Source organism: Lathyrus oleraceus, chromosome 1 (assembly GCF_024323335.1).
Source record: "Lathyrus oleraceus cultivar Zhongwan6 chromosome 1, CAAS_Psat_ZW6_1.0, whole genome shotgun sequence".
Classification (NCBI taxonomy): domain Eukaryota; kingdom Viridiplantae; phylum Streptophyta; class Magnoliopsida; order Fabales; family Fabaceae; genus Lathyrus; species Lathyrus oleraceus.
In genome coordinates, this window is record NC_066579.1 from 174,004,941 (window position 1) to 174,031,242 (window position 26,302).

The 26,302-nt window shown below is 40.0% G+C and overlaps 1 long non-coding RNA gene across 1 annotated transcript; it reads right to left on the bottom strand.

Moving 5' to 3' along the window:
- Window positions 1-24,889: 24,889 nt before the first annotated feature.
- Window positions 24,890-25,748, bottom strand: LOC127115589 (uncharacterized). Its single transcript, XR_007800790.1, has 2 exons — window positions 25,572-25,748; window positions 24,890-25,434 (listed from the first exon to the last, which is right to left on the bottom strand). It is a non-coding gene; the product is annotated as an uncharacterized LOC127115589 (long non-coding RNA).
- Between the last annotated feature and the right edge of the window lie 554 nt (window positions 25,749-26,302).

A 26,302-nucleotide genomic window follows, 5' to 3' on the forward strand; every position in this document is an offset into this window, starting at 1 on the left:
TTCTGTTGAACATGTCTACCATCAGACAGAAATCAAGCATCCTCGGTTAAGAAAGGGTCATCGATACCAGTATTTCCCAACCAGAAGATTGAGATTTATTTTCCCCAGTAGAGTCCCCTGGAAGAACTTTTCTGATGCATAATTCATTCATTACATCATTTCACATCACATACCTGCATACAATGTTCACATTTATTTCATTCCGCATCATATACATTACATCATTTCACAACATACGCATGCATACATTGTTCGCATTTAGTTTCAGAAGCATAAAACATCTCATGCATCATGACATGGCATGAAGCTAACTTTATTTTTCAGGTTAATTATCCTCCTGATAGAGTCAAAACAAAGGTCCATTCAGACGGACATCTTTATCAATTACGTTCAGGATTCAACTACATCTTTCAGATATACTCCATGCCAACATTCATTCTGACATCCTCCTAACGATGGCATCTATAAGCCCATCCCAGACATTTATTGCAAATACAACATATACAAATACTATCAGATATAGCCTAGCGTACGGTTCATTCTGATTCAGCTCAACATACGACTCTTTCAACTCAGATGCGATCTAACGTACGATCCATTCCGACCTTCAACAACTCCAATACGGTCTAGCATACGACCCATTTGGACCTTCAAGGCCCCAAATGCTACCTAGCGTACGGTACATTCTGAAGTGTAGTTTGGCGCATGATTACCCCCTTCATCATCAGGTACAGCCTAACGGACGGCTCAGTCTACAACTCAGATACGATCTAGCATACGATCCATTCTGATCCTTCACCCCCAGTAACGATACAGCCTAACGGACGGCTCGTGCTGCAACTCAGATACGATCTAGCGTACGATCCATTCTGATCCTTTATCCCTAGCATATTACTCCTCCAACAATACGGTCTAGCGTACGACCCATTCGGATCTTCATTCCTCAGATACTACCTAGCGTACGGTACATCCCGAGGTGTAGTCTAGCGTACGACTACTTTTCGTCAGATACAGCCTAACAGACGGCCCATTCTGCAACTCAGATACGGTCTAGCGTATGATCCATTCTGATCTGTTATCCCCAGCGGCGTATGACCCATTCTAACTCCCCAGTGAAGTCGACGGCCTAATGAATGACTCACTATACGGTCTAGCGTATGACCCAGTGACACCCATGACTTTAGATATCTTCTAACGTACGACGTACTCTGAAGCTCTCATCATCAAACTTCCTAGATGGCATCTTTAAACCCATCTCCATCAAGACTAACTAATCGACAAGTGCAAATTTTTGGGGCATCCTAAGTGTTCAATAATCTTCCACCTCCAGACCACGAATGGCGTACATACCATTCTGACTCTCTCGGTTCAAGAATATCGAACAGGGGCAGCTGTCATACCCCAAAATTTGCCCATTAATATTTTAAGACATTTTTCAGGGCATTCCGACTCATTTTTATGACACTGATCTTAAAGGAACGAAGGCCCAGCTCACGAATGGCCCAATCCAGAAAATGGCCCAAACTGGCCTGTTCGCTACACGTTCGCTACACGCTCGCCTAACGAACGTTCGCTACACGCTCGCCTAGCGAACGTTCGCTACACGTTCGCTACCAGCTCGCCTAGCGAAGCTGACAGACAACAGAAAATTTCGGGCTTCATTCTGAGCCCATTAGGTCACAAAAAAGAGCATTATAAATACCAGCACTTCAGTAATGAAAAAGGAGAGGACGAAAAAGGACGAAAGGAGAACCCTAGCAAGCAAACCCTGATACTCATTGGAGGCAAACCTGGAAGGAACTCGGCGGCACCAAGTTCTACCTCCGCCCAATTCAATCCGATTTGCCGATTCGAAGTCACAACTCAGCTGCTAACAGGTTTACATTGCTATCATTGTTTTATATTCTTAATTTGCATATGACTTTATGATTAGATTTATGAAATACCTTAAGCTTGGCATGTGAACTTTAATATATACCATGCATACCTTAAATGATTAATCGTATAATTGCAGTAATGAGATCCATAAGGCATAAAATTGGTTGAGATTATACTGATATCATATTCAAAAACCAGCAACGCTCGCTAGCACATCGCTAAGCGAGCCAGTAGCGAGTACTCGCTAGGCCTTCGCTAGGCGAAGCAGGGGCGAATGGAACAGCGGCTGTTTCATTTTTTTTTGGCTGTTCTATCTTATGTTATCATAATTCTGCATCATTTGGTTTGAGTTCACGATTGTTGTGTTTATTTTATGGTGCAACTTTCAATTATATTTTATCTCGATGCTCTAATCCGTGTGTTGAATTGTGTAAAGGTTTACATGTTTCCAAGGAAATGGCCGGCTAGGCATTCCACCTTAGGGGTGGGATACCCTTATGAAGATCCACCCTAAATTGCCTAATTAATTTTAATGTATTAATTTTAATGTATTAATTTTAATGTATTGATTTTAATGTGGAGATTCATCCTAATCACCTAATTGACTTTAAAATATGACCTTTAAACATGTGATTTTGGACCTCTCTTTGTTGCCTTACGATATTACGGTATTACGGTCATGTCCCGCGAATGAGGGGATACCCTTAGCAAAGACCCTTCGATTAAATCATCATGTCCCTTTAAAATAAATCATAGTCCCTCGGATGTTGCCTTCGAATATATGATTTTGTCCCTCGATGACCCTTCGGTGTAGCCTACGGTTAAATGATGATTGTCCCTTCGAATGCTAAGGTATCCTTACAACTGTTGCCTTCAATGACCTATCGATGACCCTACGATGACCCTTAAACATCCAAAGGGTAAAATTACTTACTTCTCAATAGTAAGGACAGTTTTACCCTCATAAGGATAGGAAACGTTCATAACGACCTTAGGAAGGTATAACTCTCAATTGCTGGATCATAACCTAAAACATTTCCCACCCCTCACACTTTGCAAATCCTAGAAAATCACCACTTGGTATACATTCATACTAGAATCATTACCAAGTTACATTTTTCTAAACCGTTTTCAAAATCAAACGAGATAAATACTTTGTATACATTCATACGAGAATCATTACAAAGTTAAACTCTCTTTTCGATACATTTTTTAAACAATTCACGAACACTTTTCAGACAAAAATATAAGTGATCCAGCAATTAAGAGCCCATGGATAACCATGGATACAAAGGGTGCTAACACCTTCCCTTTGTATAATGTACCTCCCGAACCCAAAATCTATTGAGGTCTTTCCTGTTCTTTTCCACCTTTCCTTATTGGATAAAAGAAAAGTCGGTGGCGACTCTTGCTATCCGCGACATTGCGATAAAAAGCAAAACACCCCAAGTCAGTTCACCGTATGACAGAACTGGCGACTCTGCTGGGGATACTTTAAAAAGAGAGGTTACCTTAAAAATAAGATCACTTATTCCAAATTGTCTGATTTACTTTTAAGGGATTGCTTGGGTATTCTTGAGTGAAAGATCCTATACCCGGATCTAGTGTACCTTAGGTAAGTAGCAATAGATCATCGCGACTATCCGGCGTATACTGGAATGGTTAAAATGATGGCTACGGTTAATGTGACACTTTGGATGTCCTGATGTTCCTCATGTTTACTTGAGGAAAAATTTGGCATTCGCGTGGTGTCATCAAAGCATTAACCAGACCTTTAGAACCCTAATTGACTCATCCTAGCCATTAGAAAGTAGTGAGATAACTGACTTCGGTTCCGACTGAGGTTGGTTGAGACTCGATACTACACTCTTTGAGATTGGACTTTAGGGAAGCTTCGGTCAACCACTTGGTGTTGCACTGAAGTGGACTTAAAGGAAGGTCGGTGATTTGAGATCCTTCTAGAACCCGGTTACTATTCTAAGACAGGTTGAACCAACTAAACTTCAGTGGGGAGGGTACTTACCTATGGAACTCATGCAAGCCTCAAAACTTAGGAATGATTGTTGTGTGACTTGCTTGTGCGTGTTATTTACTTAACATCTTAACATCATAACATCATAACATCATAACATCATAGCATCATAACATCATAACATTGTACTAACCATTTCAAGGACTTAGGGGTTTAACTTTGCTTTGTTTTGTAAGGCTATGGCTCCCAGGAAGACTATCCGGATTAATCTTGTAGCAATCTCTCCTCAACTCAAGAACTTAGTGTCAGAACTCCCCGATCATGCCCAGTTCATCAAGAAACACGGTTCTCTCCTCAATTTGGTTACCACTGGTTTCAAAGAAGATATGATGAGAGTTTTATTCTAGTTCTTCGACCCTAAACATCATTGCTTCACATTCCCAGATTATCAGTTGGTACCTACACTGGAAGAATTCTCCAGACTGCTTGGGATACCTATCCTTGATCAAATACCTTTCAGTGGTTTAGAAAAGGTTCCGAAGTCTGAAGAAGTTGCCGCAGCTTTACACATGACGAAGTCCGACATCGAAGCTAATTGGGTAACAAGGAGTGGAGTTAAGGGTTTACTTGCCAAGTTTCTGATAAATAAGGCCCGAGAATTCTTAAAAGTTATGAATGTCCGTGCCTTCGAAGACATCCTGGCGTTGCTAATCTACGGCTTGGTGTTATTCCCTAATCCAGACCAATTCATAGACATGAATGCTATTAAGATATTTCTCACTCACAACCCTGTACCTACCTTGCTGGGAGACATTTTGCATTCCCTCCACACTCGTACCATGAAGAAGCAAGGGACTCTCATGTGCTGCATACCTTTGTTGTCTAGGTGGTTTATTTCGCACCTTCCTCAATCGGTCTTGAAGAACGAGCAGAATTTGAGATGGTCTCAAAGGATAATGTCGCTCTCCCACCCAGACATCTGTTGGTGTCCTCAGTTCAAGGAAAATGTTACCATCATTGACCGTTGTGGCGAGTTCCCTAATGTACCACTCCTAGGAATAAGAGGAGGTATTACTTATAATCCTGCTTTAGCTCTGCGACAGTTTGGTTGTGCTCGAAGAGATGGTCCACATGAAATGATCATCGAAGGCATTGTGTTCGACTATGACAACGATTCCCAAGGCCTCCGTCAAAAATTTGTACGAGCTTGGGGCATGGTGAAGAGAGGTACGTTAGGACAGAAAAATTCTATTCCTATGGAACCTTATCTCAGATGGGTACGCGCCAGAGCTCGTGAACTTGTCATGCCATATCTTGCAATCGGACCTCAGATTGTCGAACCTGAAGCTGAAGGAGGCGCTCCTCAGATCATTCCTTATCCAGATATGCCTACCAATGTTGAGGAACTAAAGAGATCCTGGATCCAGTTGAGAGAAGAAAGGGATACTTTCGAGACTCAGTTCGTCGTAGAAAGGAAGAAAGTGTTAGAACTTACCAGTCAGCTTAATGAGGAACGAAGACTCAATACGTATCTTCGCCCAAAAAGAAGTCGCCCATGGGAGACTTGAGCTTTCATTGTATTTTTATTATTATTCCTTTTGTAATGAACATTGATCAAAGAAATCAGCAATAAACATGTCTCTCTTGTTGGTGATTTACGCAAAGTTAAATTCCAAAAGTCCTTGAAAACATTTCATACATTGCATAGCATAACATAACACTGCATAACAGGTATTCTACAAGTTCAATGTTCTCACGGTCTTCATTACAAACAGAAAAATGGATCTCGAACAAACTGTCAAAGATCTCCAGACTCAGAATGCTCAATTCAAGGAGATGATGCTAAGCTTATCCAAGGGGCAGGAGGAACTGAAGGCTCTTTTGCTCGAAAAGAAGAAAGACAAGAAAGCTGTGAGTTTCATTAACCCGGGAAGAAGGCGTAAAGGACAGGCCACAGGAGTCAAGTTTGGAATCCCGAATGGTCCAGAAGAGGGGGCGGAGAATGATTCAGAGGAAGAGAATGCTGATTTCTCCAACCCTGAGGATGACGATGAAGATTATGAAAATGAACAGTACTCTCCAAGAGATGATAAGTACAAGTTGCTGGAAGAACGTATGCTAGCTATGGAGGGTCAGAAGGCGCCCGGTCTGGATTTCGAAAGTTTGGGTCTGGTCTCCGATGTGATCATTCCTCGCAAATTCAAAATCCCCACTTTCACTAAGTACGATGGTGCGTCTTGTCCTCAGATGCATCTGAGAGCTTATGTGAGAAAGATTCAGCCGCATACCACTGACAGGAAGCTATAGATCCATTTCTTCCAAGAGAGCCTGTCTGGCACACAGTTGGAATGGTATTATCAGCTCGAGAGCTCTGACATCCGCACCTGGATTGATTTAGCAACAGCTTTCTATAAACAGTACCAGTATAACTCTGAACTAGCACCTCCCCGGCTACAGTTGCAGAATATGACTATGGGATCTAAAGAAAGCTTTAAAGAATATGCGCAAAAGTGGAGAGATTTGGCTGGCAGAGTCAAACCCCCTATGACTGACAGAGAATTGGTGGACATGTTCATGGGCACACTGACCGGCCCATTCTACAGCCATCTACTGGGAAGTTCTTCATCAGGTTTCACTGAACTTATATTAACAGGTGAACGTGTTGAAAGCGGCATCCGAAGTGGAAAGATACAGGCGGCTACCTCTACAAGCACCAAAAGGTCCTATCAGGGGAGGAACGAATCAAATGCTGTGTACGGTCAAAAGGGTCGTAACAAGAAAAACCGTGACCATGACATCGGAGCAGTTACGATTGCAGCACCACCATCTCAAAACTTCCAGCCCAAACAAGACAGGCCAAGAAGGCAGTTTACCAGGATCAATATGACCTTGGCACAGGCACTGCAGGGAATGCTAAAGGCAAATTTGATCACCCTCAGAGATCCTCCTACGAATCCCAACACTACCTCTTCTCGTTATAATCCCAATGCCAGGTGTGCATATCACTCCGATAGCCCCGGGCATGATACAAACGATTGCTGGTCATTGAAGAATAAGATTCAGGATATGATCGAAGCTGGAGAAATTGAGTTTGAACCTCCGGAGACTCCTAATGTCATCACTGCTCCTATGCCTAACCATGACAAGACTGTTAATGCTATGGATGACGATTCTCACATTTCCAATGTGGCGGACTTAACATCTCCTCTCCCGATCATAAAGGGGAATTTATTGCAAGCTGGTTTATTTCCAGGTTGTGCTGAAGATTGCAATCTCTGCATACTCCGGCCCGAGGACTGTTTGAAATTGAAGAATGGTATTCAACGGCTGATGGACGATCGTACAGTTCTCTTCGAAAGGATTCCTAAGGCGGAAAACCCTATTGAAGAAATATCTGTGATTGCTAGGTCCAAAGTTCCAGTGAAGATTACCGCTACCAGGGCACCTGTGAAGATTACTGCTGAGCCCAGGGTTGCTCCCCTAATCATCACTGCACCTGGCCCGATCCCGTATTCCTCAAGCAAAGCTATTCCGTGGAATTATGGCGGTGATGTTTACGTCCATGGCGTGAAGCAAGTGGATAATGCTGCTAATACTAGTGGCATTGTTGGGACTAGTAAAATTACTCGAAGCGGAAGGATCTTCTCTCCAGAAATCTCACCCCCTGTCCTTGAAACTCGAGGAAAGGAACCAGTCAATCCTTCTCAGTCAGAGACACCGGTCGAAGCTACTCCCGAAGATGTTGCCAAACAAGAAATGGAAGAAGTGCTGAAAATCATTCGCAAGAGTGATTTTGATGTTGTAGAACAGTTGGGGCATACCCCGTCTAAGATCTCGATGTTATCCTTGCTGTTATCTTCTGAACCTCATGCCAATGCATTGATAAAATTCTTGAAGACCGCTCATGTACCTCAGGAGACATCTGTCGATCAGTTCGAACATTATGTTGCTCACTTGGCTGTTGACAATGGCCTAGGCTTTTCCGACGCTGATCTGACACCAGCAGGAAAGAATCACAATAAAGCCCTGCATATCTCCATTGAGTGTAGGGGAATCACCCTGTCTCATGTGTTGATCGATAATGGCTCTTCTTTGAATATGCTACCGAAAGCCGTGCTCGATAAACTTGACTGTAAAGGCATTGAATTGAAGCCTAGTGACATTGTGGTGCGTGCTTACGATGGGGCAAAGAGTGTTGTCCACGGTGAAGTTGTTCTCCCTATCAAGATAGGACCTCAAGTCTTCAACACTACCTTCCACGTAATGAACATTCGCCCCGCCTATTCCTGCTTGTTGGGACGCCCTTGGATTCATGGGGCAGGTGCTGTAGCTTCGTCTCTCCATCAAAAGCTGAGATATCCAATAGAGGGTAAAATTGTCACCGTGTGTGGAGAAGAAGAGTACATTGTCAGTAGTGTGCATACCTTCAGATACGTCGAGATGGATGGTGAATTCATTGAGACTCCTTGTCAGTCATTTGAAGTAGTTCCTCCGACCAATCCTGTCCTTAAGCCAACTTCCTGCGTACCCAAGGTTATTCGTGCTCCTCCTGCCATGGTGTCCCTGAAGGACGCTCAAGCTGTGGTTGAAGATGGTGGCTGTGCCGGCTGGGGTCAACTGATCAACATACCCTACAAGTCTGATAAATCTGGTCTGGGATTTAGCTCTGAAAAGATGGTCAAAGATCAAATCAATGCTGTAGAAGATGCTGACAGCGATTGCGACCTGGATAGCTGGATTTTCCCAACAATTGGCGACGGACTTAATAATTGGAAGGCTGAAGACACTATCCCGATTTCCTTTAGTCAGGAGTAATTGTTATTGTCTATTTTGGTGTTGCAAATTTTTGTTTTTTTTTACAATTGAACTTCTCCAAGCGTTGTGTCTATGCCCGGGGCACAATAGCTAATTTGTTAAGGGTTTTGTCATTTTCATAAGCATATTCATATTCAATAAATCAATGGACTTTTTGCATTCAAATATTGCGCTCTTTGTCTTTTCTGTCATCTTCCAAACAAGCTATGTTTTCTTACACACACTCACGTAACGAATTGCAGATCCATACCCACTCTGGATCTTGTTGATAATAGTTCCGCTACTGTTCATTATGACTTTGAAAATCCGATCTACCAAGCCGAAGATGGAAGTGAGGAAGATTGTGAAGTACCTGGAGAACTTGCCAGACTGGTATTGAAAGAAGAAAAGACTATACAGCCGCATGAAGAGTCAATCGAAATTGTAAACCTGGGTACTGAAGTGGACAAGAGAGAAGTCAAAATAGGAGCAGGCTTGGAAAACAGTGTCAAGAGAAGGTTGATTCAGATGTTGCATGACTATGTAGAGATTTTTGCTTGGTCTTATGAAGACATGCCAGGACTGGATACCGATATAGTGGTGCATCGACTGCCAACGAGGGAAGAATGTCGTCCTGTTAAGCAAAAGGTTCGTCGCATGCGTCCTGAAATGTCTGAGAAAATCAAAGCCGAGGTGATGAAACAATTTGATGCAGGTTTTCTGGCTGTTACTCCTTATCCTCAATGGGTTGCTAATGTGGTACCAGTGCCAAAGAAGGATGGTAAGGTGCGAATGTGTGTAGATTACCGAGACCTGAATAAAGCGAGTCCCAAAGACGACTTTCCACTTCCGCACATTGATGTTCTGGTAGATAACACCGCTCAACACAAGGTGTTCTCATTCATGGATGGATTCTCAGGTTACAACCAGATTAAGATGGCGCCTGAGGACATGGAGAAAACTACGTTTGTGACGCACTGGGGCACGTTCTGTTATAAAGTAATGCCATTTGGTTTAAAGAACGCCGGGGCAACGTACCAGCGTGCTATGGTGGTTTTGTTCCATGACATGATCCATCATGAAATAGAGGTATATGTGGATGACATGATAGCCAGATCTCATACTGAGGAGGAACATCTCGATCATTTATACAAACTGTTCGAGAGGTTGAAGAAATACAAGTTGAGGTTGAACCCGAACAAATGCACCTTTGGGGTAAGGTCCGGCAAACTCCTGGGCTTTATTGTCAGTGGTAAAGGGATTGAGGTTGACCCGGCCAAGGTGAGAGCTATTCAAGAAATGCCAGTTCCCAGTACAGATAAAGAAGTCAGAGGTTTCTTGGGACGCTTGAATTACATTGCCCGATTTATCTCCCATTTGACCGCCACCTGCAAACCCCTCTTCAAATTACTGAGGAAAAACCAAGAGATGATATGGAATGACGAATGCCAAGAAGCTTTTGACAAAATCAAGAAATATCTCCAGGAACCTCCAATTCTGATACCACAAGTTGAAGGAAGACCTCTAATCATGTATTTGACCGTGTTAGAAAGTTCAATGGGGTGCGTGTTGGGGCAACATGACGAGTCTGGTCGAAAAGAGCATGCCATATACTACCTGAGCAAAAAGTTTACCGACTGTGAAACAAGATACTCACTGCTCGAGAGAACTTGCTGTGCTTTGGCCTGGGCTGCTCGCCGACTAAGACAGTATATGTTGAATCATACCACTTTGTTGATTTCTAGGATGGATCCCATCAAATACATGTTCGAGAAGCCTGCCCTCTCCGGAAGAATAGCGAGATGGCAGATGATCTTAACAGAGTACGATATCCAGTACACTACCCAGAAAGCAATCAAAGGAAGCGTGCTAGCCGATCATTTGGCTCATCAAGCGGTGGACGATTACCAATCTATGAATTTTGAGTTTCCAGATGAGGATGTCATGCTTGTTGCCGATTACGAAAAACCTAGACCGGATGAAGGACCCGAACTGGGATCCCGATGGACTATGGTCTTTGATGGATCTTCTAATGCATTGGGCCATGGTGTTGGGGTTGTAATTATTTCTCCCGGAGGCTACCATACACCTTTCACTGCTAGGTTGTGCTTTCATTGCACCAATAATATGGCTGAGTATGAAGCATGTATTTTGGGACTCAAGGCTACCATAGACCGGCGAATCAAGTTTTTGAGTGTGTACGGAGATTCAGCATTAGTAATCAGTCAGATCAAAGGAGAATGGGACACTAAGCATCCGAATCTCATCCCTTACCGAGAACGGGTGATGACATTAATCCCATACTTTGAAGAGATTACATTCGAACATATCCCACGAGAAGAGAATCAGTTGGCAGGCGCATTGGCTACCATGTCATCTATGTTCAGAGTCAGATGGGACAATGAAGCTCCCATGATCACCATTGAGCGATTGGATGAACCAGCACATTGTTATGAGCTTAATACTGATGAAGTGGAAGAGAAACCTTGGTTCCACGAAGTAAAACGATATTTAGAAGCTCAGGAATACCCTGCAGGGGCATCCATCAATGACAGAAAATTTCTGAGGAAGTTCTCCGCTAAATTCTTTTTGAGTAATGGATTATTATACAAACGTAATCATGATTCGACTTTGCTTCGCTGTGTGGATAAAAAGGAAGCAGAAAAGATTATGGAAGACATACATGATGGTATTTTTGGGACTCATTCTAGTGGACATACGATGGCCAAGAAGATTCTGAGATCAGGGTATTATTGGTCTACCATGGAAGCTGATTGCCATCATCACTCCAGAACCTGTCAGAAGTGCCAGATATATGCGGATAAAGTACATGTGCCTCCTGCTCCATTGAACGTGTTGACAGCACCTTGGCCCTTTGCAATGTGGGGCATTGATATGATTGGAGAGATTAAACCTACTGCTTCTAACGGGCATCGTTTCATCCTTGTTGCTATTGATTACTTTACAAAGTGGGTAGAGGCCGCCTCATTCGCTTCTGTCACCAAGAATGTGGTGGCACGATTCATCAAGAATAATCTCATTTGTCGATATGGCATCCCTGAAAGAATTATCACCGACAATGGTACTAATTTGAACAACAAGATGATTACTGAACTCTGCATGCAGTTCAACGTAAAACACCATAACTCTTCTCCGTACCGACCAAAGATGAATGGCGCTGTAGAAGCTGCTAATAAGAATATCAAGAAGATCATACAAAAGATGACGGTGACGTACAAAGACTGGCATGAGATGTTACCGTTTGCTCTTCACGGTTATCGCACTTCAGTACGCACTTCGACAGGAGCAACTCCTTTCTCTTTAGTCTACGGAATGGAAGCCGTTTTACCAGTGGAAGTTCAGATTCCCTCTCTAAGAATCATGAAAGAGGCAGGCTTAGATGAAGATGAATGGATTCAGACTCGACTCGACCAGATAAACTTGATCGATGAGAAGAGACTTGCGGCTGTTTGTCATGGACAGATATATCAGAAGCGCATGACCCAGGCATTTAACAAAAAGGTCAAGAGACGAGTGTACCAAATCGGCGACTTAGTTATCAAGCGTATCATTCTACCACAAGGTGATCCCAGGGGCAAATGGACTCCCACACACGAAGGGCCATTTGTAGTTAAGAAGGTATTCTCCGGTGGCGCCATGATACTTGCTACGATGGATGGTGAAGACTTCCCGCATCCCGTGAATGCAGACATAGTCAAAAAATACTACGCATAAAAGAGACCCGCTAGGTCGACGTATCTAGGCAAAAGTAAGGGCATCCCGGCGAACCAAAAGGGTTCGGGCAAAATTTAGGGATAAACATAAAAAATATGCACCCGGCAAGTCGAAAACCTGAAAAGGCGGCTTGGGCAAAAAGGGGTATCCTGGTGGATTGAAAACCTGAAAAGGCGGTCCAGGCAAAAATTAGGGATTAAAGCGTATGACTATGTCCCGTTCTCTGACAACTTCATCCAAGTTCAAAGGACTGAACAAGCTAATCACTTCTATCCGACAGCAGGAGATGAGAGGCTTGAAGACATAATGGCAGTAGTGGAATTAAAGTCAATAGGACGTTTTCGGCATAGCTTTCTCTTTGTTTTCTTGACAATTTCCTCTTACTAGGATTTTTGTCTCCTTGTACACAAATTGCCTGTTTATAGGCCCTCTTTCGAAATCAATATAATTTTAGTTTCAAAAAAAAAATGCTCTTGTTTTACTTTCTCTGTTTTGTTTGCATAAACGTCCATTGATTTAATTCGAATTGATATATGCATTTGGATATGATCGATGTTTACCAAAAATGCGTGCATAAAATAGAAATAGCGATTACTACTAGGCTTCAGGATCGAGGAGAAGGTCTAATCATGCTTTCCAATGAATCTGTTGCTAATCCTATTCCCCAGCAAAGCCAGTCATTCCCAGAAGAGGGTGGCATTACTAGACAAATGGGTCATCTCTTCCACCCCCAGCCAGGCTTCTGTTGAACATGTCTACCATCAGACAGAAATCAAGCATCCTCGGTTAAGAAAGGGTCATCGATACCAGTATTTCCCAACCAGAAGATTGAGATTTATTTTCCCCAGTAGAGTCCCCTGGAAGAACTTTTCTGATGCATAATTCATTCATTACATCATTTCACATCACATACCTGCATACAATGTTCACATTTATTTCATTCCGCATCATATACATTACATCATTTCACAACATACGCATGCATACATTGTTCGCATTTAGTTTCAGAAGCATAAAACATCTCATGCATCATGACATGGCATGAAGCTAACTTTATTTTTCAGGTTAATTATCCTCCTGATAGAGTCAAAACAAAGGTCCATTCAGACGGACATCTTTATCAATTACGTTCAGGATTCAACTACATCTTTCAGATATACTCCATGCCAACATTCATTCTGACATCCTCCTAACGATGGCATCTATAAGCCCATCCCAGACATTTATTGCAAATACAACATATACAAATACTATCAGATATAGCCTAGCGTACGGTTCATTCTGATTCAGCTCAACATACGACTCTTTCAACTCAGATGCGATCTAACGTACGATCCATTCCGACCTTCAACAACTCCAATACGGTCTAGCATACGACCCATTTGGACCTTCAAGGCCCCAAATGCTACCTAGCGTACGGTACATTCTGAAGTGTAGTTTGGCGCATGATTACCCCCTTCATCATCAGGTACAGCCTAACGGACGGCTCAGTCTACAACTCAGATACGATCTAGCATACGATCCATTCTGATCCTTCACCCCCAGTAACGATACAGCCTAACGGACGGCTCGTGCTGCAACTCAGATACGATCTAGCGTACGATCCATTCTGATCCTTTATCCCTAGCATATTACTCCTCCAACAATACGGTCTAGCGTACGACCCATTCGGATCTTCATTCCTCAGATACTACCTAGCGTACGGTACATCCCGAGGTGTAGTCTAGCGTACGACTACTTTTCGTCAGATACAGCCTAACAGACGGCCCATTCTGCAACTCAGATACGGTCTAGCGTATGATCCATTCTGATCTGTTATCCCCAGCGGCGTATGACCCATTCTAACTCCCCAGTGAAGTCGACGGCCTAATGAATGACTCACTATACGGTCTAGCGTATGACCCAGTGACACCCATGACTTTAGATATCTTCTAACGTACGACGTACTCTGAAGCTCTCATCATCAAACTTCCTAGATGGCATCTTTAAACCCATCTCCATCAAGACTAACTAATCGACAAGTGCAAATTTTTGGGGCATCCTAAGTGTTCAATAATCTTCCACCTCCAGACCACGAATGGCGTACATACCATTCTGACTCTCTCGGTTCAAGAATATCGAACAGGGGCAGCTGTCATACCCCAAAATTTGCCCATTAATATTTTAAGACATTTTTCAGGGCATTCCGACTCATTTTTATGACACTGATCTTAAAGGAACGAAGGCCCAGCTCACGAATGGCCCAATCCAGAAAATGGCCCAAACTGGCCTGTTCGCTACACGTTCGCTACACGCTCGCCTAGCGAACGTTCGCTACACGCTCGCCTAGCGAACGTTCGCTACACGTTCGCTACCAGCTCGCCTAGCGAAGCTGACAGACAACAGAAAATTTCGGGCTTCATTCTGAGCCCATTAGGTCACAAAAAAGAGCATTATAAATACCAGCACTTCAGTAATGAAAAAGGAGAGGACGAAAAAGGACGAAAGGAGAACCCTAGCAAGCAAACCCTGATACTCATTGGAGGCAAACCTGGAAGGAACTCGGCGGCACCAAGTTCTACCTCCGCCCAATTCAATCCGATTTGCCGATTCGAAGTCACAACTCAGCTGCTAACAGGTTTACATTGCTATCATTGTTTTATATTCTTAATTTGCATATGACTTTATGATTAGATTTATGAAATACCTTAAGCTTGGCATGTGAACTTTAATATATACCATGCATACCTTAAATGATTAATCGTATAATTGCAGTAATGAGATCCATAAGGCATAAAATTGGTTGAGATTATACTGATATCATATTCAAAAACCAGCAACGCTCGCTAGCACATCGCTAAGCGAGCCAGTAGCGAGTACTCGCTAGGCCTTCGCTAGGCGAAGCAGGGGCGAATGGAACAGCGGCTGTTTCATTTTTTTTTGGCTGTTCTATCTTATGTTATCGTAATTCTGCATCATTTGGTTTGAGTTCACGATTGTTGTGTTTATTTTATGGTGCAACTTTCAATTATATTTTATCTCGATGCTCTAATCCGTGTGTTGAATTGTGTAAAGGTTTACATGTTTCCAAGGAAATGGCCGGCTAGGCATTCCACCTTAGGGGTGGGATACCCTTATGAAGATCCACCCTAAATTGCCTAATTAATTTTAATGTATTAATTTTAATGTATTAATTTTAATGTATTGATTTTAATGTGGAGATTCATCCTAATCACCTAATTGACTTTAAAATATGACCTTTAAACATGTGATTTTGGACCTCTCTTTGTTGCCTTACGATATTACGGTATTACGGTCATGTCCCGCGAATGAGGGGATACCCTTAGCAAAGACCCTTCGATTAAATCATCATGTCCCTTTAAAATAAATCATAGTCCCTCGGATGTTGCCTTCGAATATATGATTTTGTCCCTCGATGACCCTTCGGTGTAGCCTACGGTTAAATGATGATTGTCCCTTCGAATGCTAAGGTATCCTTACAACTGTTGCCTTCAATGACCTATCGATGACCCTACGATGACCCTTAAACATCCAAAGGGTAAAATTACTTACTTCTCAATAGTAAGGACAGTTTTACCCTCATAAGGATAGGAAACGTTCATAACGACCTTAGGAAGGTATAACTCTCAATTGCTGGATCATAACCTAAAACATTTCCCACCCCTCACACTTTGCAAATCCTAGAAAATCACCACTTGGTATACATTCATACTAGAATCATTACCAAGTTACATTTTTCTAAACCGTTTTCAAAATCAAACGAGATAAATACTTTGTATACATTCATACGAGAATCATTACAAAGTTAAACTCTCTTTTCGATACATTTTTTAAACAATTCACGAACACTTTTCAGACAAAAATATAAGTGATCCAGCAATTAAGAGCCCATGGATAACCATGGATACAAAGGGTGCTAACACCTTCCCTTTGTATAATGTACCTCCCGAACCCAAAATCTATTGAGGTCTTTCCTGTTCTTTTCCACCTTTCCTTATTGGATAAAAGAAAAGTCGGTGGCGACTCTTGCTATCCGCGACATTGCGATAAAAAGCAAAACACCCCAAGTCAGTTCACCGTATGACACGACTTCCAAATGAGCCATACATTTGAGTTCCATATCAATAACAAATTGGATCTGACATTTTTCCCACTCTAAATGAGCATAAAATAGAACAAGGGTAATATTACTCAAATACATCACCATCTCCTAACTTAACCACCTAAACACGTTATACCAAAAAAATAAGCATAAGTTCACATGTTGTAATTAACTTATTAGGTGATCCACCTGACCCCCCATAAAATCCATGTATAGTATTATTATTTCCTACAACGATCTTCTTCTTAAATAGGTTCTGACGAGTCAGGGTCTTATATTGAATTAATTGTCAAGAAAAAATTGACCTTATAGAGAATCTAACTCTTCCACACACGTGTTAAATTCAAAAACATCTCTTTTGAGAGGTTGCCCTTTGCCTATGTAGCATCCTGGAGCACGAAATATGTAGAGTTAATTAAGAACGTGTGATAAGTTCCAGATTTATGTAAAATATGTAGGCACTTAATAACTTATTTAACAAAAGCAAACAATATAAAAAAACCATGTTATATATGAAAACTGATAAAATACCTGTTTGGACTTTTCTAGTATGTATTAATTGAAAATATGTAAAACGGACTTGAAAACTAGGATTCACCATGTAAAGACCAAGCCAGAGCAAAACTCTTAAAATCAAGACTCTCTAGGCCTAGTCATAGGCGCACTGAGCACAGTCAGAAGGCTAAATTCCACATCCAGGTTCAAGTACTTCATGATGAAGCAATGATTTATGTGTTAAGCGTATAGGTCGTACGCTTAGCGAGGCATGATGGCTAGGGCCACCTATCATGTAACTATCATTACTTAATGTTAAAGAAAGTAGGCTCACTAGGAGCAAAAATGGTGTGCCTAGCAAGGGGTCTAAATTCTTGCCTACAAATAGAGGTTTCCAGTACATTGCAAAGGGAGTTTCAGTGGAATTAGGTAGTACAAAATTGGAGTAGGTTCACCTTTATCTAAACAAGAGAAAAAAAGATGGATCCTGAAGGCATAAGTTCTACTTGAGTGAAAGGGCATCTAAACTTTTAAGCTCAACACGAGATTAACGATAACTATGATGAGTAAGTGTAGCTAAAAATCTCTTTTTTAGGGGTTAGATGTAGTCATTATATTCATGAATTAAATACTTCATGGCTTTTTAAGTAATTCTACTTAAGCTTTAATATTGACGACTCTTTAATCTTAATGTATGCTTTAGATTTGCTACTTAAAACTTGTTTTCGTTGTATGACTTGAATTTTGGGAAGTGTGTGTCATTATAAGAACAAAGATGATCATCTATTGTATAATAATGTCTCCAATTTACTTTTTGTCACTTATTTTCTATCATTTAATTTCACGTATCAAAACAAATATAAAACCCTTCTCAACTTAGAATCTTAAAAACTATTGATAGGTATTTGAAACCACCGGTCTATTTTACTAATCATATCGTCTATATGGAATGAAACTTTTAAGACCTCTAAAGATTATCTCTGGGAGGCACCCCTCCTAACCCATCTATTATTTTCAGAAATATGTTGACCACTCATTACCTTCCAAATTAACCACACCGTCAAAAATCTATTTTAATATTGAGCCATGGTCAACACTGAGAAGAGAAATAGTATTTCACCATGACGAGGTAGACAATAAGATCCAAATCGTACCATAAGAGTGTATTTTGGGAATAAAACTATTTGTAACTACCTTTCACCATAAATCGTACCCCAACAATAACCTTTTAGTTCTACTTTCCCAAGACATCCAAATTAACAAGAAGAAGATCCATCATCCAAAAAAAATTATTTAGACCCTATAATCCCCCCACCCCCCCCCCCCCCCCCCCCCCCCCCCAAAAAAAAAGAATAAAGAAATTGTCTCTACCAAGGAACAATATACTTCCACATCTTCCTAGGAATCTTCAAGAAATATAGGTAAAATTTTAAAATGAAGCTATGCACATTTATAAGCAAATGTCTTATATGCAAATGTACTCCCTCTGGTCTTATTTATAAGAAAATGTCTTCTAAATATTTTGACTAAATATAAGAAAATGTAAACAAATATATGCACAATTGATGTCTTTATTCCAAAACTATCCATGCATTAATTATTTAATAGTGTTAGTGGATGACAATTTAATTAAGGGTATATTAGTAATTGTATTATCTCATTTACATGAAATAAATAAAATTAAATGCATTTAACTATCGTTTTTAATAAGCATGAACATTGTCTTTTTTTATTCTTATAATTAAGGTTGTAGTAGTAACATACAATGAGGAGGGAGAAAATATTGCCATAGTTGACATTGCAAATCAAACTTTTGTACCTACCAATGAAAAGAAATTTGCTTTTGTACCACCACCAGCTTGTGTAGATGGAATTTATTTAAGGGTTCATGAATATGGAAAAATTAATTTATGCTCTGACCCATAAATAATTAGGTCGCATGTCACTTGAACAAGTGTCCCCTCTTTTAACCCTGGCACCTTTTCTCTCAGTTAGATGAATTCTAATGTCTGGCTTGTGCTTAATAAGGTAAAGGATGGACTTGGTCACTTATGGGGAAGAATGATTCTAACAGAATGGGCCAAGCTTTATTTAACTCTGACCATGGGCCACAATGCTCAAATTTTTGGTCTGGAGACAGGTTGGATCGATAGCGAATAAGAGATTCTATTTACACCTCTCTAAAACTTTTGCGCCTTTTTCCCACTTGTGATAATTTTACACCTTATTCTATGATGAACCTTTCTTCGTTTTCTATTGGGAATTCCTCTAAGACTTAATCTATGTTTCAAACTTTATTTCCTTTTATGATTTAGAGTATATGTCTCCTCACTTGAATTTACCTTATGACTCGGTAACAGTAACTCTTGTATCATCTATCATCATTTTTTCTTAGATATTAGACCTTGTAATCACCTGCTTCTTAAAAGATATTGGTGTCTTAGCTGATGATGTTACTCTGTCATTGCACTTTCGGTCAAAGAAACAAATCAAAATAAGTCAAATAGAAGAAAAAATGAAGAATAAAGACCAAAGAAAGATGAAAAAAGGACCAAGTGTGAAGAAATAGGTACTTAGTGAAAATTTGATGGAAAAAGGAGCAAAAAACGTGCAGCTACAAGAATAATCACACGCAACAACGCATAACACCGCGCGTGTGATAGAAACGTTTTGTCAGCATCGCACACGTGAGGAAACCTATCACGTGCGCAATAAGTCATTTTGTGGGCCTATTTTGACGTGTTCAGGACTAATGTGACAACTATAAAATGGAATTTTTGGCATCTTTTCAAAGGTTCTGCGATTTTTGACGGAAAGTGACGGTAAAGAGCATAAACAGGGCGATCTTGAGAGCATTTGAAACCATTGGAGGCAAGTTATTTAAGGATTTTCATATGCAACCATCATCTCATTGCTTAGTATTTGATTTATCGTTATGAGTAGCTAAACATCTATAAGTTATGTTCTGTTTGATGAACTTATTTTGAACTTATTGGGGCATATGTTTAATTTTTCATTGCATGATTAATTGGAGTTATATTTCTATTCAATTTCTTATTTTGCTTAATGATTTTTATGTGAGATACTCTTTTAATCTGATCTTGGGCACATAGGGAATACTGACCATTATTCTATTTGTTGAAACTAGGGAAATTATTATACTTATGCTGGCTGAATAGGGATAAGAGACCCTGAGTAGTGACATTTGAATTAAAGTTCTACTGCATCGCCTAATTTCACTTATGCTGGTTGAATAGGGATAAGAGACTCCGAGTAGGAATTAGTGAGTTATAAATCAAGGGATTGGGTATAGTGGTTGTGTTAATTCTCCATGGAAGTATAACGACTTTCTCATTCATGTAATACATTAGACATCAACAGGGGAGAAATAAGGAATTATATACAAATACTGACTGCTTTTGTATTATTCCAGAACAAATTTTATTTTTCGCATCCAAACTCGACCCCCCCCCCTATTTGTTACTTTTTATACTTGTATAACTATTGTTTTATTAAGTAGCAGTCCCTGTGGAATCAATATCTTTTTATTACTACCACAATATTGGTAAATTTGCCGAGAAGTCATCAAGTTTTTAACGCCATTATTATGGATTGTTGAAAATTCCAATAAGGCAACGCTTGTGCAACATTTGTTTATTTAGTTTTAGTTTTTTATTTTTGTTTTCTCGTAATAAATTTAATTGCAGTGAGGATGAAATAGTGGGAGAAGACTTGATTAAAGAGGAAGAAGTAGGGACTGAGAAAGAGGAGAGTGAAAATCAGAGTGACCAAGTTGAGAAGGGGGTCACCATTAAGAAATTAATAGACAAAAACTCCCCTTGGAGAAGGACTAAGAAACAAATTCTTAATGACCCTAACCCAGAGCTACACGACTACATAAAACTGCCATACCCAACCATTAAGAAGAAACCACTACATGAAGATGAGGCAGGGTTGTTTTTTATGTTTAAAGAGATGTTGACCACGCTTTAGGTAAGTATTTATTTTCATGAAATTTTAGAGCTAATATCCAAGTTTTCTAAATTTATGAAGGCATTGTTAAATGGTACAAAGAAGAAGATAAATAAAGAGTAGGTAAACATGACTAAGAAATGTGATAACAATGCCACCAAAGCTGAAAGATCCAAGTAAGTTTTCCATCTCTTGCACCACGCGGGGGGGGGGGGGGGGGGGGGGGGGGGGGTTAAAGATCCCACACGCTCTATGTGATTTAGGGTCGAGTATCCATGTAATTCCCCTTTAAAAGGCTAAAGAATTGAATTTGGGAAAGATCATACCGAGTAATATGACTCTTACCTTGGCTTATTTATCTATTACTCACCCTCACGGTATCTTACAATACGTGTTAATATATCTCAAATGTCTAGTTTTTCCTACAAATCGTGTGGTAGTCGACATGAAGGGAGACATAGGTGGTCCAGTTATTCTCGGACGCCCATTCATGGCAACCGGGTAGGTATTAATAGATGTGGAAACTATCGAACTTAGCTTGAAGTTAAATAAGGAAAAAGTGGTGTTTAATGGGTATGAATGGACATCGTATGTAGATGATATGGAAACATGCTACCAGATTGAAGAAAAAAGTAGCATGATTTGACAAAGTAAATAATAAAGATAAATTATCCGGTGTGAGGGTATCCATTGCGCTTGATGTGCCTTAGGCATGGACCGTCAAGATAATGACGGTAAGGAAGCACTGAATGGAAGGCAACCCATCATTAACTAAGTGTTTAAATCTTTTTAGTTTGATTTTGTTTATGAAAATATGTAGATTTTGTATGTTGTTTGCAAGAAAAGAGTGCGGGTGAAAGAGAAGAAGGAAAGAAAAAGAAAGAGAAGCAGAGAAGAATAAAAGGAGGAAGCCCCTGGAAAAATCATGCAGACCATCGCACGCATGATAAGGCTATATCATGCGTGCGTGATTGCTCTATTAAACGCGCGATAGAGACATTGGAGGAATTTGTAAATCGTTGGTATCGCGTGCATGATGGATGCATAACACGCACAATATAAACGTTGGCTGAGAGACTTTTGGAAGACTATTAGAATTACACGCACGATGGACGCATAACGCGCGTGATGATAACGAAAACATGGCCTATAAATAAATAATTTGAATCTCTTCTCCTCGGAACTCTTTGCCTGCTCTTTCTTTAGAAAAAATTCCCTCTGGTCACCAATCTATTCTTAATGTATTCTATGTAGTGTTATTTTTTTATGTTGTTGCAGGTATTATGGCTTCAAAAAGAGGAAGAGTTACAATAGGTTCATCTTCTTGAGCTTCCCCCGCACCGAAACCTCCAACTTTTCCCTATCTGAAGTTTCTTTTGGAAGCTAATGCAGAAAAGTATCTAAATTTGTTTTACTACCATATTGTGTGTGTGTGTGTGTGTGTGTGTGTGTGTGTGTGTGTGTGTGTGTGTGTGAGAGAGAGAGAGAGAGAGAGAGAGAGAGAGAGAGAGCATTTGAATGCAAGGACCTAAGAGGCTTTCGAGAAGTGGTGGAAATGTTGCAACAATGACATTAGGAGAGTCGGAGTACCCATCTACACTCATGACAAGATGATAAGTCCATAAACACCTATCAATGATTCAACAATTAAGAGGCTTCACCATAATCACTTAGCAGAAGTAGCTCAACATGATCAAGACGATAACCCAACAAGGAACGAAAAATAATTCAACCAACCTAAGGTGCAGTAGCAGCCAGTGAAAGTGCAAGGAAATCAACAGGCGCCAGAGTTTTAGAGAATAATGGAAGCTCATGAAATGGGGGTTACAAGGTGGATAACAGAAGTTTCACCCACTTTTTATGTTGAACCCTTGAGATTCTCTCTTGTATTCAGAGATTCCTATAACCAGCAAGAAGACCACATGTCTATACAAAGCTTAAGAGAACGCTTTGCAAGCATGAAGACATAGAGAATTACTTCACCAATAAATATTATGAGCAAGCAAAGAGAAGAGAGAACATGATAGCATAATGGACCCGGAAAAATAATGATTTCAAAAATGCTATGAATGACATGCATGATCTTTTCCGCAATGATAGCATATGAAAAGACATGGAGCTAGTTTTTTTTTAATTTCTAGAAGTTTTTTTTTGAACGCATGCCTAATGAAGAGTAATAGGAATTATAAGTACTCTTCCCCATTGTATTAATTCAATCATCTTTTTCTTTAATGAATGAGTTTGCATTACCTTGTTTCTTTTAGATTTATAAAAATTGAAACTTTAGCTTTGAACAAATGAACCAAAAGCACCACCTGAGGAAACTTGATCATCAAGAAAGTGACTTACAACGTGAAAGCAAAGGATGAAAAAGGAATCAAAAGACTCGTACTCAACCTTAAAATACCTTAACTACTAAGGTTTGAGGCAAACAAATTCCATTATTTACTATTCCTTTCATTTATCTATCCATGCATTATTGCTTTATCAGGTTTAAACTGTTTCCGATTCAATTTATCTGGTTTGATTTACACACCTGGAGAAAGTTGTTTACTTTGAACTCTGAGCCTTTTAAACCACCTTGTAGTAATAGGTTATATTTGTTACTAACCACTTTGTGCTTATCCCTTCTTTCCTTGACTTATCCTTATTTATAAGTCATATAACTTGAAAGATTTCATATTTCGACCCATTCTTTGGATTTAGGTAGAAATGTTTAGCTCTAAAGTTGTATGAAAAATAATAAGTTTGGGGTTGCTCTTGGAAGTGAGCAAAGTTTAAGTTTGGGGTTGCTCTTGGAAGTGATCAAAGTTTAAGTTTGGGATCGGGGTACTAGAGAAAAAATGGTCAAAATTTAATTTTTTTGAGAAAATAAGGAGTTAAAAATAAATTCTTCAAAAGAAAAAAGAAAAATAATGCAAAATGAATACTGAGGACCACAATATCAAGATATCTAATACCATTAATAGTGAAAAAAATGGTATGATAAAGCCAAGATAGAGGTTATAGAAAACCTCCAACCACCTAAGACAGTTAGGAAAGTCTGAAGTTTTCTTGGACATGTCGGTTTCTACCGACACTTGAAGAATTTAAACACTTAAAATAGGCACTAATCTCCGCACCTATTATGCAACCTCCCGATTGGAACCAACCTTTAGAAATTTTATGTGACGCAAGCGATTAAGCTGCTGGTGCTAGTTTAGGGTTGTCATACCCCAAAATTTGTCATACCCTTCACATAATCATATAGGTCACTAACCCCAAACATTTACACATCATCCTCATCCATTTATTTCATTTTAATAAGCGTGGTTCAATTCGATTCACGAGTCGTGTTGGTTGGATTCAATAATCCATGGCATAGGCAGTCATCATCTTGTAACAATGTTAATAATTGTTCTAATTAATTCTAACTTCGTGTTGATTTCAACTTCAAATCAATTTTTGAAGTTTAGACTGATTTTTGAGGTTAGATTTGATTTGTGGAATTTTGAGGGATCTTTGAGTTTTTTATTAGTCTTAGACACCATGGCATCATTTTAAAATCAAGATTCACGATCCCGTTTTAATTTTACCATTTGCAATCAATTCTTATTTGTAGAAATCTTCTTTCTTTTGTGGGCTATTTTTTAGGGGATTAGAATTAAGCCCACTAAACTATTTCATTTTTTAAACCAACTATCCAATTCAAAAATCCAATCCATTTTCAATATCCAAAAGCCATGTCAATGTCCATTTTTAAAATCATTATCCAATTTCATATCCTTTTTTTTTTTACCATAATTCATTTTTATCGAATTCAATTACCCAAAGCCCAAAATCCATTTTATCCAATTCATGACTAACCACAAAAATCATATCCAATTTTTTTATTTAACATTTTTTGTTTTTTCATTAAATCCATTATCCACTTTTATAAAATCCATTAAAACCATCCTATTAATCCAATTCTCCATATCCAATTACAATTAACCATAGCCCAGATCTAATTTCATAGTTCAACCATCCGAAAATACATTGCCCATAACCCATATTCTCAATCCATCCCAATTTACTAAAGCCCAGCATAAGCCAGGAAACGTAAGCTGCAAAGGGAAAAGTGAAAAAACAACTTGAAACGCGACTACCATATTACAAGCTAAACTCCAAAGCACAACAGAACGCAGCAAGTTGCTAAAGCTATGCCAATCCAAGCTGCACATGAAAAACGCATGACAACCAACACAAAATGGCGTGAACAGTGCATAAGCGGCAACACATAACGGCAAGTTTCCAAAGCGCAACAACGACAACGCGTATAAAACAATGAACGTAAAGCTTCACGCCAAGCCAAAAACAGAAGCTGCAAAAGCTATTACCGAAAACTCCTAACGTAGTAGCCAAAGCCATGAAGAAAACGAGAACGCAAGCGTACGCTTCATAAGCTGCTACCACGTGAGTACAAGCTCCTCAAGCCACAAGCCTGATACAAAGCAGATACCAGATGCTACAAAGCCAAAAATTGAAATGAGCTGGACAAGAATAAGCCAACGAGCTGCTAAAGCTACCACGACTCAAAACGCAGCTTAAATGCAAAACGCGACAAATGAAAACGGCATCAAAGAAATTGAAAAGAAAACTTACACCCAGAATGTAGCTTTTTCACTACTCTATAAATACATGAACAAGGTTGAGTTTTGGGGGTTGGCTCTCTTTTCAACAGAACCTCTTCTTCGATTCTTCGAATTTTCTTCTTCCATCTTTCCTTTTTATTCTCAACCATAATCGTTTTGCAGGGAGAATCGGGAATCGTTGTTCCACCGCCGATGAGTGAAATCGCTACAATCCTCCCTTCCATTGCTTCTCCTTCAATGTTTGCACCAGTCAATCCGCAGCGATTCCGGCGAGTCAGAATTGAGTTATAACAGAAAAAACAACGTCGCCATCATGAACGGAAAAATCACAACTCAACGACTCCGTTTCTCCATCCAATTTCCGCTCCTCCGTGCCGTAACCTTTCCGATTCTTCTTCGGTAACGCGCGACCAAAGGCTTGCAAAGGCATTGTAGATATCAAGACAAAAAGAAGACGAAATCAGAGTAAAAAGGTGATATCCAATCCGCATCGTCATCAGCTATCGTGTAACCGATCTACACCGGCCGCGATACGCACGACGAGATTAGGAATTGTCTTGCGGCGGAACCTCTGCATCGAACTCATCAGAGGTAAGCATTAGTGTTAAATCGTTGTGTTGAGTCGTGCATCGTAACCGTCGAGTCAGGTGTGTGTGAGTGGATGTTTGCGCACCCATAGTTCATTCCAGAATCGAAGATGACAATGTGAGAAAGCACGTTACCGTTAAGTACTTTTCCATA